Source organism: Rhinatrema bivittatum, chromosome 5 (assembly GCF_901001135.1).
Source record: "Rhinatrema bivittatum chromosome 5, aRhiBiv1.1, whole genome shotgun sequence".
Lineage (NCBI taxonomy): Eukaryota > Metazoa > Chordata > Amphibia > Gymnophiona > Rhinatrematidae > Rhinatrema > Rhinatrema bivittatum.
In genome coordinates, this window is record NC_042619.1 from 244,279,516 (window position 1) to 244,295,655 (window position 16,140).

Here is a 16,140-nt window from a genome sequence, read left to right on the forward strand (position 1 = left end):
CAAGAGTTATTTAAAAATTATATATAATACTAGACAGGGATGTTCTTTATTGCCACTCCTTTTCATCCTTACTCTGGAACCACAGCAAGATAGAAATATCAAAGGTGTATATATAGGAAATCAGGAAATTAAAATTATGCTGTTTGCAGATGACATCTTGATGACACTTACTAATGCTCGTAGTACTCTTCCATTGGTATTGGTTAGAATAAAAGAGTATGGTAGCTTTTCTGGGCTGAAATTAAACCTGACCAAATCTGAGGCTATGAATATAGCAGGACACTTAAGGGAGTCATGGCCTGATTTTCTTCTGCTTTGGGCCAATACCAATATCAAATATTTGAGTATTCGCATACACTGTGGGCCACAAATGTGGTATCAATATAATATTCTGCTGATCATACAAGAAATCTGGAAGAAATTGGATAGCTGGAACCATTTTCCCCTTTATTGAGGCGTCTAGCTTTAGTAAAAATGATTTTCTCTCCCAAAGTATTATGGGGCGGATTTTAAAAGGCCTGTGCGCACCCGCGCGCCTATTTTGCATAGGCCGCGGGTGCGCGTAAAGCCCCGGGACGTGCGTAAGTCCCGGGGCTTTCGAAAAGGGGCAGGAGGGGGCATGTCTGGGGGCGTTCCCGAAACGCCTCGTCGTTTTGGGGGCGGGCCGCGGCATTTCGGGGGTGGGCCCGGGGGCGTGGCGCCAGCCCGGGGGCGTGGTCGAGGCCTCCGGACCAGCCCCCGGGACCGGAGGATGGAGCGGGGCTGCCGGCCAGCACATGCAAAGTTACGCCTGCTTTCAGCAGGCGTAACTTTGCTGACAAAGGTAGGGGGGGGTTAGATAGGGCCGGGGGGTTGGGTTAGGTAGGGGAAGGGAGGGGAAGGTGGGGGGAGGGCGAAGGAAAGTTCCAATTTCGGAGTGGCCTCGGAGGGAATACAGAAATTGAGAGAGCATCGGGTAATATAATTAATTATTTGTGTATGTTTTTCATGAAGAGAATAGATGGTGAAGATTGGTGTGTTCATTGATAAGTGCAGTTGGAGATTCCCTATATATGTGAGAAAAAAGGATGATACAAATGTTTTGAACCCCTGACGAAACCTTCAGATGAAACAAGAGCTTCTTGTCGGGAGTATAGGAAGGAGTACAAGAGTACATGGGATCAACAATATTGGGAGTATAAAATAAAGTATAGGAGTTTTTTTTAATTAATAAAACATTGTATTCGGGAGTTTTTGGAATGAATATAAGGGAAAGTTCTACCAACAATTAATAAATATTAAGGAATAAAGAGTAATATATAAATTGATCTCTTTAATATATAGTTGGTAATTTAAGTACAATATTGATAAATATAACAAAGAATGTTTTTGTATTTTAATTGATGTACAATATTTGTTGTTATATGTATTAACATTGTTGGTATGAATGTGGAGGATGAATGTGAGATATGTAATATGGTGTAATGTATGTTAAACAATATTAATGTTTTTAAATTTTGTTACAAATAAAATTTGAAGATATAATACAGGTATGTTTTTTTATATTATCTGTGTAGTGATAGCAAATACTAACTCCTCAATGTTTGGGCCCCCCCCCCCCACAAAAAAAAAACAAAAACCAACAACTATCTGGGTTCCTAGTTTAAAAAATACAACTTCAGATGATGCATTTCCACTCAATGGCCTATTGCCTAAAAGTTGACTTCCTACAAATTAAAAGTTTTAAATAAGAATGGCTAACTCCAGTATGATTGGGTGAACAGTGGTGGTTTAATTGGTGGGATACTAACTATATGCATCTTTTCTGCAACTTGCTTGTACTTTAGACTAATCAAGGAATGGTTATTGGATAGCTCAAGTGCCCAGACAGTAAACCTCAAGGAAATGTTTGTGGCACCTTACAGCTTATCATACTTGCTGCATGCCAGTAAAGAGTCACTACCATCTTATACAGCCCAATCTATGATGATTAGCACATTAAAAAGAGATGGTGCTTTCTTAGAAATTTATAGGGACTTGACTGGGAAATGTCCTATTGTTTACCCCTGGTTGGCAACACACAATTTCCCCCAGGAAATATGTATAATTTTGACAATTTAAAAGAGCTGGATATTGTCAGTGTTCAACCTTTTATTAATTTACTAACAGGAGAGGTGCAATCTTTCTCCCCCACGTGTAGTAGCAAGCCGCCGGCCGTGCAGCCTATTTGAGACTTTGTGCCTGCCCCCGTCCTGGTCCCCGCTGCCTTGTGAGTGCTGCCTGCTGACAACGGAATGTGAGGAAAAAAAAATATTCAGGCTGGGGGTCGGGGCCAGTCTCTTCCTCTCCTCCTGCCCCATGCTTCCAGGTCCCATTTGCCTAGTTGGTTTAGGTTTAGGAACTAGGGATGTGAATCGTTTTAGGATGATTAAAATTATCGTCCGATAATTTTAATATCGTCTTAAACCGTTATGGAACACAATACAATACAGATTCTAACGATTTATCGTTATAAATCGTTAGAATCGTGAGCCGGCACACTAAAACCCCCTAAAACCCACCCCCGACCCTTTAAATTAAATCCCCCACCCTCCCGAACCCCCCAAATAACTTAAATAACCTGCAGGTCCAACGGCAGTCCGGAACGGCAGCGGTCCGGAACGGGCTCCTGCTCCTGCATCTTGTCGTCTTCGGCCGGCGCCATTTTCCAAAATGGCGCCGAAAAATGGCGGCGGCCATAGACGAAAAAGATTGGACGGCAGGAGGTCCTTCCGGACCCCCGCTGGACTTTTGGCAAGTCTCGTGGGGGTCAGGAGGCCCCCCACAAGCTGGCCAAAAGTTCCTGGAGGTCCAGCGGGGGTCAGGGAGCGATTTCCCGCCGCGAATCGTTTTCGTACGGAAAATGGCGCCGGCCATACGCGTATGGCCGGCGCCATTTTCCGTACGGAAAATGGCGCCGGCAGGAGATCGACTGCAGGAGGTCGTTCAGCGAGGGTTCCGGCGCCTCGCTAAACGACCTCCTGCAGTCGATCTCCTGCCGGTCCATACCGCTGCCGTTCCGGACCGCCGCTGGACCCGCAGGTTATTTAAGTTATTTGGGGGGGGTTCGGGAGGGTGGGGGATTTAATTTAAAGGGTCGGGGGTGGGTTTTAGGGGGTTTTAATGTGCCGGTTTTTCGATTTTTCGATTTTTCGATTTTTTAACGATTTTTCACGATTTTTCACGATATTTTACCCCCCCAAACGGCAACAATACGATTCCCTCCCCCTCCCAGCCGAAATCGATCGTTAAGACGATCGAGGACACGATTCACATCCCTATTAGGAACTATGCTCCTTACCCGAGAATTGCCAGGGCTCATGGGAGGGGGCTGTTCCCATGATGAGGGGAGACAGCCACCAGGTTCAAGCAGCATATAAAACTGGAGCTGGGGGAAGGGGAGGCAGGGGGTCCTAAGAAACAGGGGAGAAAAAGCAGCATTTTAGTGCTTGTACTAGGTCAAGGATGGGGAGTACTGCAGGGTCAAAAGCTCATGCTTCTGACCCTGGCTCCTCCCCAGTGCAGCCTGGCTAAGAGGCACTCTGAGGCAAGGGAAAACTGGAAAGCAGGGAACTGTGAATCAATTTTCCAATCTGAAATGAACATTGGTGAAGGTTGGGGATGGAGGAGGGGGGGGGGATATGATGACAGGTGTGTGTGAGATAGACAATGGTTGGAGGTGACTAGTGTGTAAAAGAGAGATTGGTTGGGGGAGGTGATTAGTGTGTGAAAGAGAGAGACTGATCAGGATGACTGGTGGGAGAGAAAGAGAGAGGTGGTTGGGGGGGATGACTGGTGTGTGTGTGTGAAAAAGACACTGGTCATGTATTTTCTTGGCTTTTAGTTTCCAGACGGGGGGTGCTTACCTCTCCAAGGTTGAGGAAAGTCGCCTGATTTAGGCCCTAAGGCTAAGGATCCTGAGGATCAAGCTTCAACAGCTACAACGAAAAGGAGTAGGAGACTGGCTGGAGAGGGTAAGTAAAGGTGGATTTCTTAAAGTTATTTTTCTTGATTGACTGCTGTTTTAATTATTGAGTATTATGTGATGTGTCTGCTTTTTTGAAATAATTTATTGGTATTGAAGAATTTTTAATTTTTTATATGAGTGGCTTTCTTAAAATGTGTTTTTCTTGATTGACTGCTGTTTTAATTATTGAGTATTATGTGATGTGTCTGCTGTTTTGAGATAATTTATTTGTATTTGGAAAAATTTTAAATGAGTTTTTAATTACTGGATATTCTATTCATCAGCTGTTTTGAAACATGTATTGTTTTGTTTTACACTTCTTGATTTTGTTTGTATGAGGAATGAATAATCAGAAGTGTGCAGATAAAAACTGAACTGGAAACAGCAAGAAGCTAGACTGCATGCAGTGCAACAAAAAAATTAACTTTATAGTTAATTTAATTCATATCTGGTGAGGCTCTATGTGTTCTGCCTGAGGAAGAGGCTGAACACAGCATGGAACTTAACTCAGATCAACGTTTCTGTAGTAGTAGATGCTTGTGAACTGCATGCTTTGCTTCTGAGTGAATATTTCATTTCCTCCTTCATTTCTGTTACTATTATTAGTTTTTTTACATTCTTATAGATTTTACAACAGCCATGGATACATTTGTAATAATAAAAAAAGCCAGACTCGAACAACCAAGCTCGAGTAGTGCAGTTTCACTGGATGAGAGCAGCAGTGCAGACGTGAATGTCTCTATTAGTGATGCCACAGATATCAAATCAAAAACTGGCAAAGCACATTGTTGTAAATACAGTGAGGGGTATTTAAAATTTGGCTTTACATGGACCGGAAAAGAAGACAGTCCCAAACCACAGTTTCTTGTATGTGGCATGACTCTGTCAAACCAATCAATGGTACCCAACAAACTTAAGAGGCATTTAGAGCAGAACCATAAACATGTTGCCCATAAGTCAGTAGCTTACTTTCGTCGCCTCCTTTTCTCATTAAAAAAATCCTCGATTATGATGAAAAAACGTTTGAAGATATCCGAGAAAGCTCTCTTGGCTTCGTTCAAAGTTGCAAAATTAATAGCAGAAAAAAAGAAAGCACATAATATTGGGGAGGAACTGATTTTACCAGCATGCAAAGAAATTGTTCAAATAATGCTTGGTTCTGCAGCAGTGGAAGAAATTTCAAAGGTGCCCTTGTCAAATGACACAATTCATCGACGAATCATTGACATGTCTGAGGATATTGAAAGTAATGTAAATCTAAAATTGCAGACAAGTAAAAAGTTTGCCTTGCAATTAGATGAAAGCACTGATATCAGCGGCAAAGCTCAGTTAATCTCCTTTGTAAGATTTGTGGAAGGATCAGAAATTATGGAACAATTTCTGTTTTGTCGAGAGCTAAAGGGAAGAACAACTGGTGCTGATATTTTTAATGCAGTAAATACCTACTTTCGAGAAAACAATCTGCTTTGGCATTACTGTGTTTCTATTTGCTCTGATGGTGCAGCAGCTATGACAGGGCAAATCAAAGGATTCCTCAGCCTTGCAAAAAAAGAAAACCCCACTTTGATTACAACACACTGTTTTTTACATCGAGAAGCGCTTATGGTGAAAAGCACAGATGGAGGCAAATTGGGAGAGGTTCTTAAAATTGTCATCAACATGATCAACTATATAAAAACTCGCCCAGTGAAATGCAGATTATTTGAAAAACTGTGCAAAGAAATGGGTGCAGAACACACAGCTTTGTTGCTACATACTGAAATCCGGTGGCTTTCAAGAGGCAAAATACTGAATCGTGTCTTGGAACTTCAAACCGAACTACTCCTATATTTTCAGACAGAGAAACCTGAGTTTTCTGAGAAATTTAAAGACAGGCTGTGGTGTGCCGAGTTGGCTTATCTTGCTGATGTTTTCCACAAACTTAATTCTTTGAATGCTAGTATGCAGGGCCGAAAAGAGAATGTCATCTCAGCAAGTGATAAAATGAATAGTTTCTCAAAAAAAATCACGATGTGGATATCAGCAGTTAAACATGGTGATCTGTCCAGTTTTCCATCTGCAATGAATGTTGATGCTCAGTTGGAAACAGGACAAAAAAGTTCAGTTTAAAAATTTGATCTCTGTTCACTTGTCATCTCTTCAAGCAGGGTTGAAAAAATATTTCCCATCTATCTCAACCACTGGAATAGAGTGGGTGATTTCACCATTTGGAACATCTGGTGAACACAATGGGGCGGATTTTAAAAGGCGCGCGAATAGCCTACTTTTGTTTGCGCTCCAGGCGCAAACAAAAGTACGCTGGATTTTAGTAGATACGCGCGGAGCCGCGCGTATCCACTAAAATCCTGGATCGGCGCGCGCAAGGCTATCGATTTTGTATAGCCGGCGCGCGCCGAGCCGCGCTGCGTCCCCCCGTTCCCTCCGAGGCCGCTCCGAAATCGGAGCGGCCTCGGAGGGAACTTTCCTTTGCCCTCCCCTCACCTTACCCTCCCTTCCCCTACCTAACCCACCCACCCGGCCCTGTCTACCCCCCCCCTTACCTTTGTCGGGGGATTTACGCCTCCCGGAGGGAGACGTAAATCCCCGCGCGCCAGCGGGCCTGCTGCGCGCCGGGCCGCGACCTGGGGGCGGGTACGGAGGGCGCGGCCACGCCCCCGGACCGCCCCGGGCCGTAGCCACGCCCCCGTCCCCGCCCCCAAAACGCTGCCGACACGCCCCCGAAACGCCGCGACGACCGGGCCCGCCCCCCGACACGCCCCCGGCACGCCCCCCTCCGAAAACCCCGGGACGTACGCGAGTCCCGGGGTCTGCGCGCGCCGGTAGGCCTATGTAAAATAGGCTTACCGGCGCGCAGGGCCCTGCTCGCGTAAATCCGCCCGGTTTTGGGCGGATTTACGCGAGCAGGGCTCTGAAAATCCGCCCCAATATCAACACAGCATCAAACTTAACTTCTATAGAAAAAGAAGAGTTAATTGATATATCTTCAGATACCAAGTTAAAATCAATTTTCCTCGACTGCTCTGTTGATTCATTCTGGATTTCTCTGAAAGATGAATATTCAGCAATCTCAAATAAGGCTTTGGATATTCTAATTCCATTTTCAACATCATACCTATGTGAGGCTGCATTTTCAACTCTTAAAACAATGAAGACAATGAATAGGTCAACACTTCTTGACATAGATAGTGAGATGCGTGTAAGTTTGTCTACTATTCAACCCCGTATTGAAAAACTGTGTGCAGTACATCAATCCCAGATTTCTCACTGAAGCAGTATGCAAAGACTTTTTTTAAAATTGTTTTTAATAACTAATTTCAATAACAGTGTGTTCAGACAAGGTTCACTTATTTTGTTGGGAGATTCCCATTCCAATTAAGAAGAAGCTGTATGCAAGAATGCTTGACACTGTGCTAAAGGAGAAAGAAACAGTGGCATTACTAATAGGAGCATCAATACCTGTGTCACTCATGGAGAGAGCTCATTAATTACCAAGAGGTACAGTCAGAGACCCCAAAAAAGGTTGTAGAAAGCTACAGAAGTAATCTAATTATACTGGTCACTACTCTCCTGATTTAAAAAGAGCATTTGATAAAAGCTTGATGCAATTAAACTGGACATTGTAGTAAAGGAGAAAAGACAAGCATGGCATTGCTGACAGGAGCATCAGTACCAAGCAAGTAATGTGCTACATATGGAAAGAGCTCATCAGTTACCAAGAGGTACAGTCAGAGACACACAAAAAAAAAAAGGTTGTACAAAGCTACAGAAGTAGTCTACTTATACTGGACTCTCCCATCCATCCTGATTTAAAAAGAACATCTAAGTGTACCTCTGAGAATTGTAGAGACTGAAGAAGTTGTGATCACCTGGGACATTCACATTCCAACTGAAAAAAACTTGATGCAAGCAAAATGGATTTTGTAGTAAAGGAGAAAAATACAAGAATGGTACTTAGACTCCTGTTAGCAATGCCAAGCACCTACTGTGTTACGTATGGAAAGAGATCATCAAGTACCAAAACATGAATCAGAGACAAAAAAAGGTTGCAGAAAGATATAGCATTAATTACAATTATATATCACAACCAACTTGATTATAAAGAATCTCTAAGAACACTTGGATATGTTGCCTGTACATATTATATGAAGTCCAGGAGGCAGGTCACTTGGCACAATGCAAGTGTTAAGAAAAGAACAAGCAGCAAATCTGAGAGATTGAAAGCATATCCAGCATACCCTGAGATGTATGAGTGAAGTTCACTCCTGCCAATAACAGGTATGGATAAGTTTCTTTTAAAAGTGATGCTGCTGATGCTCTCCTCACCATGTGGGAGTACAGGAAAGGAGGCTGGGGATGCTGGGCAGGGAGAATTGAGAAGGGTAGAGAGTGAGCACAGGAGAGGATGTGGGGAGGTGAGGGAATGTTGGGCAGGTATGTGAACGTGAGGGAGTAATTATTGAAAGGGAATAATTAATTTGGAGAAGTGAAGGATGATGGGGGCATGCTGGAGTGATGGAGTGCAAAATCCATAATATGTCAGTTTTGGGAATGTGCATTTCTATCTTTGTACTTTGCTTAGGGGTAGATTTTCAAAAACGGCACGTTGGCGTACTTTTGTTGGTGCTCCAGGCGCAAACAAAAGTATGCGGGATTTTAGTAGATACGCGCGTAGCCGCGCGTATCCGCTAAAATCCTGGATCGGCGCGCACAAGGCTACCGATTTCGTGTAGCCGGCGCGCGCCGAGCCGCGCAGCCTACCTCCGTTCCCTCCAAGGCCGCTCCGAAATCGAAGCGGCCTCGGAGGGAATTCGCTATCGCCCTCCCCTCACCTTCCCCTCCCTTCCTCTACCTAACCCACCCCCCCGGCCCTGTCTAAACCCCCCCCCCTACCTTTGTTGGGGGATTTACGCCTCCCGGAGGGAGAAGTAAATCCCCGCGCACCAGCGGGCCGCTGGCGTGCCTAGACGCGACCCGGGGGCGGTTCCGGAGGGCGCGGCCACGCCCCCGGACCACCCCTGGCCGAAACCACGCCCCCGGCCCGCCCCCAAAACGCTGCGTCCCGCCCCGAAAACGCCGCGCCGATCGGCTGTACATATTTACGCGAGTCCCGGGGCTCTGCGCGCGCCGGTAGGCCTATTGAACATAGGCGCACCGGCGCGCAGGGCCCTGCTCGCGTAAATCCGGGCGGATTTACGCGAGCAGGGCTCTTAAAATCCGCCCCTTAGTGCAGGAGAAAATATATTTCTGTTTCCATTTTTCCAGTTTTGCAGCACTGCATGTAGAATGGCTTTTTGAGGTTTCCATTTCAGCTTTTGCCTCCACATTAGTGAAGGTCAGTTGTGTGTGTATGTGACAAAGGTGAGTTATTTTACTAGCGCGTAGAGATGTGTATCACTTATTTGCGGTGTTTTCTCGAGAGGACATGCATTAGTGGTGAACAGATGCCTTTTCATAATTAGAGCTATTGTGCCTGGTAGTAGAGGGTGTTTGTGTTGCTGTTACTGAGATGATACAAGAACCAGAATATCTTTTGTTTGTATGATGAGCGGTACAGGGAATGTCTTAGTTCTGCTCTGCACCCATTGTTGGGGGGGGTTCCTGTGGATGCAGAGTGTATGTTTACATTTCGCTCAGTGATGGTCATGTGTTCAGTGTGTCACGCCTGTGAGCATCATCTGTCAGGTGTGTCCCGACAGAAAAAAGGTTGAGAACCACTGATCTAAAGAATGATAAAACTAATCATCACTCAATTGTCGATAAACCTCTTCAACTGGCAGATAAGGGGGGGGGGGGGCAACGGTTGTTTTGGATAGGTTTTCAAAAGATTTAAAAGAAAATGCATAAATAAATTATTGGTTACATGCATACATTTACCTGCGTAATTTGTGACCACTCACCTGTGCAAGTACACACACATTACACGCTTGTGCGTGTAAGTATACACACACTACATGCCTTTGCGTGGATAAAAGGAGGGAGAAAGGTATTTGTTTTTCCATCGCCACCATGTCTCAGGACTGTGCAGACCATATGAGGAAACCCAAGGGAGATTGATCTTCTTGTGAAGGAAGTTATGAGAGTTCATAGCATTCTGCAGAGTCTAAACGCAAGGGCTCATACAAAAAAGGACAAATATGGGAGCACATTCCTACAAGATTAATGCTATATTCAAGAATGGCAGACCTGTGGCAGAAGTGACGTGATCTGTACCGGGTGGTCAAATGCAGGAAGGCCTAAATGCGTGCGGAGGGGCAGACACATGATTCACTTTGATGGCGGAGGAGCGGCTGGTGTTGACCACCATTTCAGAGTCAGCTGTGACCGGGGTGGTGGAGCTGGACACATCCCGACCAGACTAGCAGCAAGGTGAGCATTGTTTTTAAAAGTGGTTCTCAACCTTTTTTCGGCCGGGACACACCTGATAGATGGTTCTCACATGAGTGACACACTAAACATATGACCATCATGGGCTAAATGTAAACATACACTCTACATCTGTGGGAAACCCCTCGACCCCCAACAATGGATCAGAACAGAACTAGGTCATTACCCATACAATTCACCATACAAAAAGATATTCTGGTTCTGGTGACATCTCAGTAAAAGCAAAACAAACTCCCTTTACTACCAGGTACAACAGCCTTCCTTATGAAAAGACAGTAATTTACCACTAATGCATATCCTGTTGAGAAAACACAACAAATAAGATTGATACAAATGACAAACACAAAGTCGACCTTCACCAAGGACAGAAAGACCACAAATTATAAATATGGAGACAAAAATTGGAATGGAAAACAAAAAAAAAAAAGCCACTCTGCATGCAGTGTGAACTTGGAGAAATGGAAACAAATATAGCACCTAACACAGTCCCAGGATCTGCAATAATGCACACAAACTAATATGCACAAAATTACACCTGCATTATGGCATACACTCCAACGTAACAATCCTATCTATGAAAAAATAACACTACAAATATTAAACCAGGCCCTAAACACCAATATACTTCCTATTAGGAAAACAGAATAAGCCAAGCTGCTATAGAACCCCACGCAGAAATAATTGTTAAACTATACTAATAAATGTTTCAAAACAGCTGATGAACAGAATATCATTGAACAATTAAAAATTCATAAAAATTATTTAAAAATTGTCCACATTCCAATTAAATCTTTCAAAACAGACACATCACATAATACCTAATAATTAAAATGGCAGTCAATCAAGGAAAATAAACTTAAAAAGCTGCCTTTACTTACCCTCTCCAGCAATTTTACTCCTTTCTCTTGCAGGCCAAAAGCACACACCAGAAGCAGCAGCAGCTGCTGAAGCTCTGTCCTCATGATCCTCTTCTTAGGGCCCACAACCAGTCACTCACTCACACACACATACCCCAAATTAGACCCCATGACCAGTCTTGGTCTCCCACACCCACACCAGTCACCTCCCTGACCAATCTCTATCTCAATCACACACATGCTCTCTCTTATAATCAAGCTGAAAATCACACACAAATGTTCTCGCACCTATTCACACCCACACACACCAGCACACACCCATTCACACCCGCATACACAAGCAATCACCCACTCACACCAACACTCACCCAGGCACCCATTCACACCAGCCCTCACCCAGGCACCCATTAACACCCCCTCATACCAGCCCCCTCACCCAGGCACCCATTCACACCCACTCACCAAGCCCTCACCCAGGTACCCGTTCATACCCACACACACAAGGACTCATCCAGGCTCCCATTCACACCTACATCAAGGCTTCCATTCTCACATGCATGCACCATGCTTCACTGCCAAATCTCTTCTTCCTTCGCTGCAGGGATGGGGTCCAGTTCTGCCGTGGCTTTACTCTAGCGGGACTTCTATTTCGCCGCCCCAGGGATGGGCTCCCATGGAAGCTTTGCTTGGCCAGGGTCAGGCTTCCTCTTCACCGCCACAGGGATGGGCTTCTGTGGTGGTCTTGCTTGGCCAGGGTCAGGCTTCTTCTTCGCCACCAAGGAGATGGAATCCCATGGCGGCCTTTATTCATCAGGGTTGGGTTTATTCTTTGCTGCCACAGGGATGAGCTCCCTTGGCAGCCTTGCTTCATCGGGGTCGGATTTCCTCTTCATTGCCATGGGGATGAGCTCCCGTGGCGGCCTCGCTTCGACACTACCATGCCTCCCAACCCTACACCCCCGGCCTATGCTATGTCCCTTCTTCCTGCCTCAGTAGCCAATCAGAAGCTTCCTCCCTTTTTCCTACTCCTACTGGCAGGTAGAAGGGAGGAGGCTTCTGATTGGCCTGCGCGGGGGCAGGAAGAATGGAGGAGTCTTGCCTTTGGCCCGCGGGGGCAGGGAACGGGGAAACACAACCGGGGCAGTGGGACACCGGGAGCCGCAACACACTTGCTGATGCTTGGCGACACACTGGTGTGTCGCGACCTACTGGTTGAGTATCACTGGTCTATAAGCTACCTTGTCTTAGTGTCTGTAAATAGACTGGTTTGTGGTTTCTATGTGGCATATAGTTTGTGTGGCTATATCAGGTCCTTCTATTATAATGATCCAGGACATATATGCACACAGAAAACAGCCAGAATAACCCCTTGGCTCCAGACCATGAGGTCTGGGGTCTAGGCCATTGTACTATAAGATAGGTGGATCTGTCTGCTGTATGTACCATGATACTAAAGTAGGACCTGCACACGGCTTCCTTTATAGAAGGCTTGCCTTTCTAGTTGTAGACAGGTACATGATGTATATTTTGTTGCTTCCATATCTGTATGAACACATGATCTAGTGCTCTCCCACTTTCCTGTCACCTCCGGCCCCAACTAAATGAACAGTTCATAGGCACATTTCCTATTCCACCTTATGACTTGAACGTGAGAGCTGATTTTGCAGAGCGCCATATTTAGAACAAATAAGCAACCCCTTTCAAGAATATATGCTAATAGTTGTTGCCCTCAGCAGCTAGGCAGGCTGAGTAACAGCTTGTACTTTCAGTGAATATATGTTTCAAAGAGGTGCACATTTGAGACTTTGCAGTAGCAGGAGGTGATGAAAGAGAGCTTGGGGACCTGTACTGATTGTTAACATTTCAATTCCTGAGATACATACAAACATAGGACTTCAAACTAAAATATGTACCACTTTCATTGTTGCAGGGGGCCAACAGGAAGAATGAGCAGGGCCAACTGGGGTCCAATGGCCTCATCACTGCATACGACAGCTGCTGGACCAATCGGAGAAGGAGGAAGAGATGGAAGAAGTGCTACCTATGGGGAAACTGCAGCAGCAGCTATCTGCCAAGCCAGAGGAGGAGGTGGAGGGGGAACAGGAGGAGGAAGAACAGTGAGCTGGGCCAGATTCACTGCATGGTGAGCCAGCAGGCAGACATCTGCAGAGCAGCTTCTCTAAAGAGGAGAAAGCTGCAGAGCACCCATAGGTGGAGGCCAGGTCAGCCGAGTGCCTCCTCATTCAATCAAATGCTCATATCCCGAAGGAGGTGGGTGCGATGCATCCAGAGCTCCACAACTTCCAGGTGGCCATGCATGAGGAAGGAACAGGTTTTGAGGGAGAAAATCTGAGGCCTTCAAAAGGCAATGCAGGACCAGGCAGCATTGTTTAAAGGGAGCTGCTCCAACGAATGTCCTTTTGGCAGCCACAGCCACTGCCAGCAGCACCATCTGCACTTTCTCCACTTAGAAGACCCTCCTGCAGCTACCTTCAAGAGCAGCCAGGTCCTGTGAGGGACCTGCTATTTCTCTGTCAGATCCAGAGATGTGAGGTATTCCCTTGCTTGTACTGCCCTTATGACAGAGCCCACCATTTCCATCTTGAAATGCATGACTCATAAATGATGGTTGATGCACTTGAGATCCAGTATGGGTAGAAATGACCCTTCTTTCTTGGGCATGACAAAATAAATAGAATAATGGCCTGTATTTTGCTGCAATTCAGGAATGGGAATCACTGCTTTCAGGTCCAACAGCTTTGTAATGTAGCTTCCACTTCTAACCTCATCTGAGAGGAGTTGCATGGATATATCGTAAAGGTATCTGGAGGAATACGAACAAATTCCAGAGCATATCCATCCTAAACCATGCTGAGGACCCATTGATCCAAAGTAATCTGGACCCACCTATGATAAAAATGAGATAGGAGCCCACCTATCTCCTGCCACAACAGGTGAGCCCGCAAATCTTCACTGAGAAGATTGAATGGCTCCACTTCCAGAGCCTCCTTCCTTTCCAGGCCTCTGGAGGTGAAAGAAATAAGATCTGTGAAAGGGGCAGGATCTCTGGTGGAAAGAACTTACCATATAAGGGTGAAAATGCCAGTAGTCTTGAGTATGGGGAACCTTTGTTTCTCAACAAATCCAGCGTGCAAGGAGCAATGACAAAGTCCATCAAAGAATTTATAATAGATTTTTTATTGAACCGATGTATAAACTATTATTCATGGCAACTCCATGTACCTTCAAGAATGCAAGTGCAAGAGTCACCCGACATGGTCCGTGTTTCGCGGTAGCTGCATCGGGAGGGACCCACGGAATTAATTTCATCTATAACATAAAAAAACCAATAAACGATGGACCTTATGAATATGGCCATTCAAACTTAGACAAAATACAAAAAGACATACCTTATATGTTCATCCTGGAGCGCATCGGCTCGTACAATAGGTAAGCCATTTAAAGAAGCAGTTTGGCGCCAAAGACAGGAAATATCGCGATGAAATCACAGGATCGCGATAGAATCGCAAATCAAAGCCACGCCCCCACTGTAGACAATTCAGCTGAACAAAAACCATTCAATATCTTTGTTTAGACCTTTCGGATGGACAGAAGACAATTTAAAAATCCATTTTTGTTCCCGTCTACCCAGGATTTCAGAATAATCCCCTCCCCGGGACGGGGGTGTCACAACCTCCAAAACTGAAAATCTTAAATCAGCAATAACATGATGATGTTGGACCCAGTGTGTGACTAGGGGTTCATCCATCCTAAGTAGACGGATATTTGAGCAGTGTTCTATAATACGAGTCTTAACCATCCTCGAGGTCTTACCCACGTACAGTAAGGGGCAGGGGCACTGTATGACATATACCACACCCCGGGTAGTACAATCAGACCTGTTTCGTAATTTAAACCGGAACCCAGTGTCGGGATGAGTGAAGGAGTCTGACAGGGCAGTGTGGCTACACATAGAACAGTGCCCACTCGGGCCATGTTGACCCTCACTACTCTCCATTATTTGTCTGTTGAAACTGGCATGTACTAGCTGGTCCCGGAGATTGTTACCTCGCCGGAATGTAAACTGCAGCGGTCCCTGAAAAAGCGAGGATAAGGATAAATTCTCCCAATGTCTGCGGATCATTGCTGCAATCGCTTTGCTTGCGGTAGAAAAAGGGAGAATACAATTAAAGCTCTGGTTCTCGTCAGCCACTGAGGGAAGGAACAACCAGTCGCGATTGGTGTACAAGGCTCTTTTAAAAGCCTTTTTCACCACGCGGAGGGGATACCCTCTATCCAGAAATCGCTGAGACATCAACTTGGATTGTTCTAAAAAATCAGTATGGGATGAGCACAAGCGTTTTAATCTTAGAAATTGTCCTGTGGGGATGTTATCCTTCAGGGGTTTCGGGTGACAGCTAGAATATGCCAGTAAAGTATTCCTATCAGTTTCCTTTCTAAACAGTGTAGTGACATATTGATCCTGTTCTACGGAAATAGTAATATCAAGGAATGCAATTTTTTCAGAATGAATACAAAAATTGAATTGAATATGTGGGTTAAGGGAATTTAACCAATCGTAGAACATAAAAAATTGGATATCTGTCCCTTTCCAGATGATCAAAATATCGTCGATGTACCGTAGCCATAAATCTACAAAGGGAAACCATTCAGAAGGATACACCAGTGAAGACTCATACTGATCCATATACAGACAGGCAAGCGAGGGGGCCATCGTGGCCCCCATTGCCATCCCTTTGATCTGCTGATAGTATTTTTGATCAAACATAAAAATTTTTTTAGTAAGGGCAAGAGTGGCTAGTTGTACCAAAAATGAAGTGGTCAGCCGGTGGAATACTTTACTGGCATATTCTAGCTGTCACCCGAAACCCCTGAAGGATAACATCCCCACGG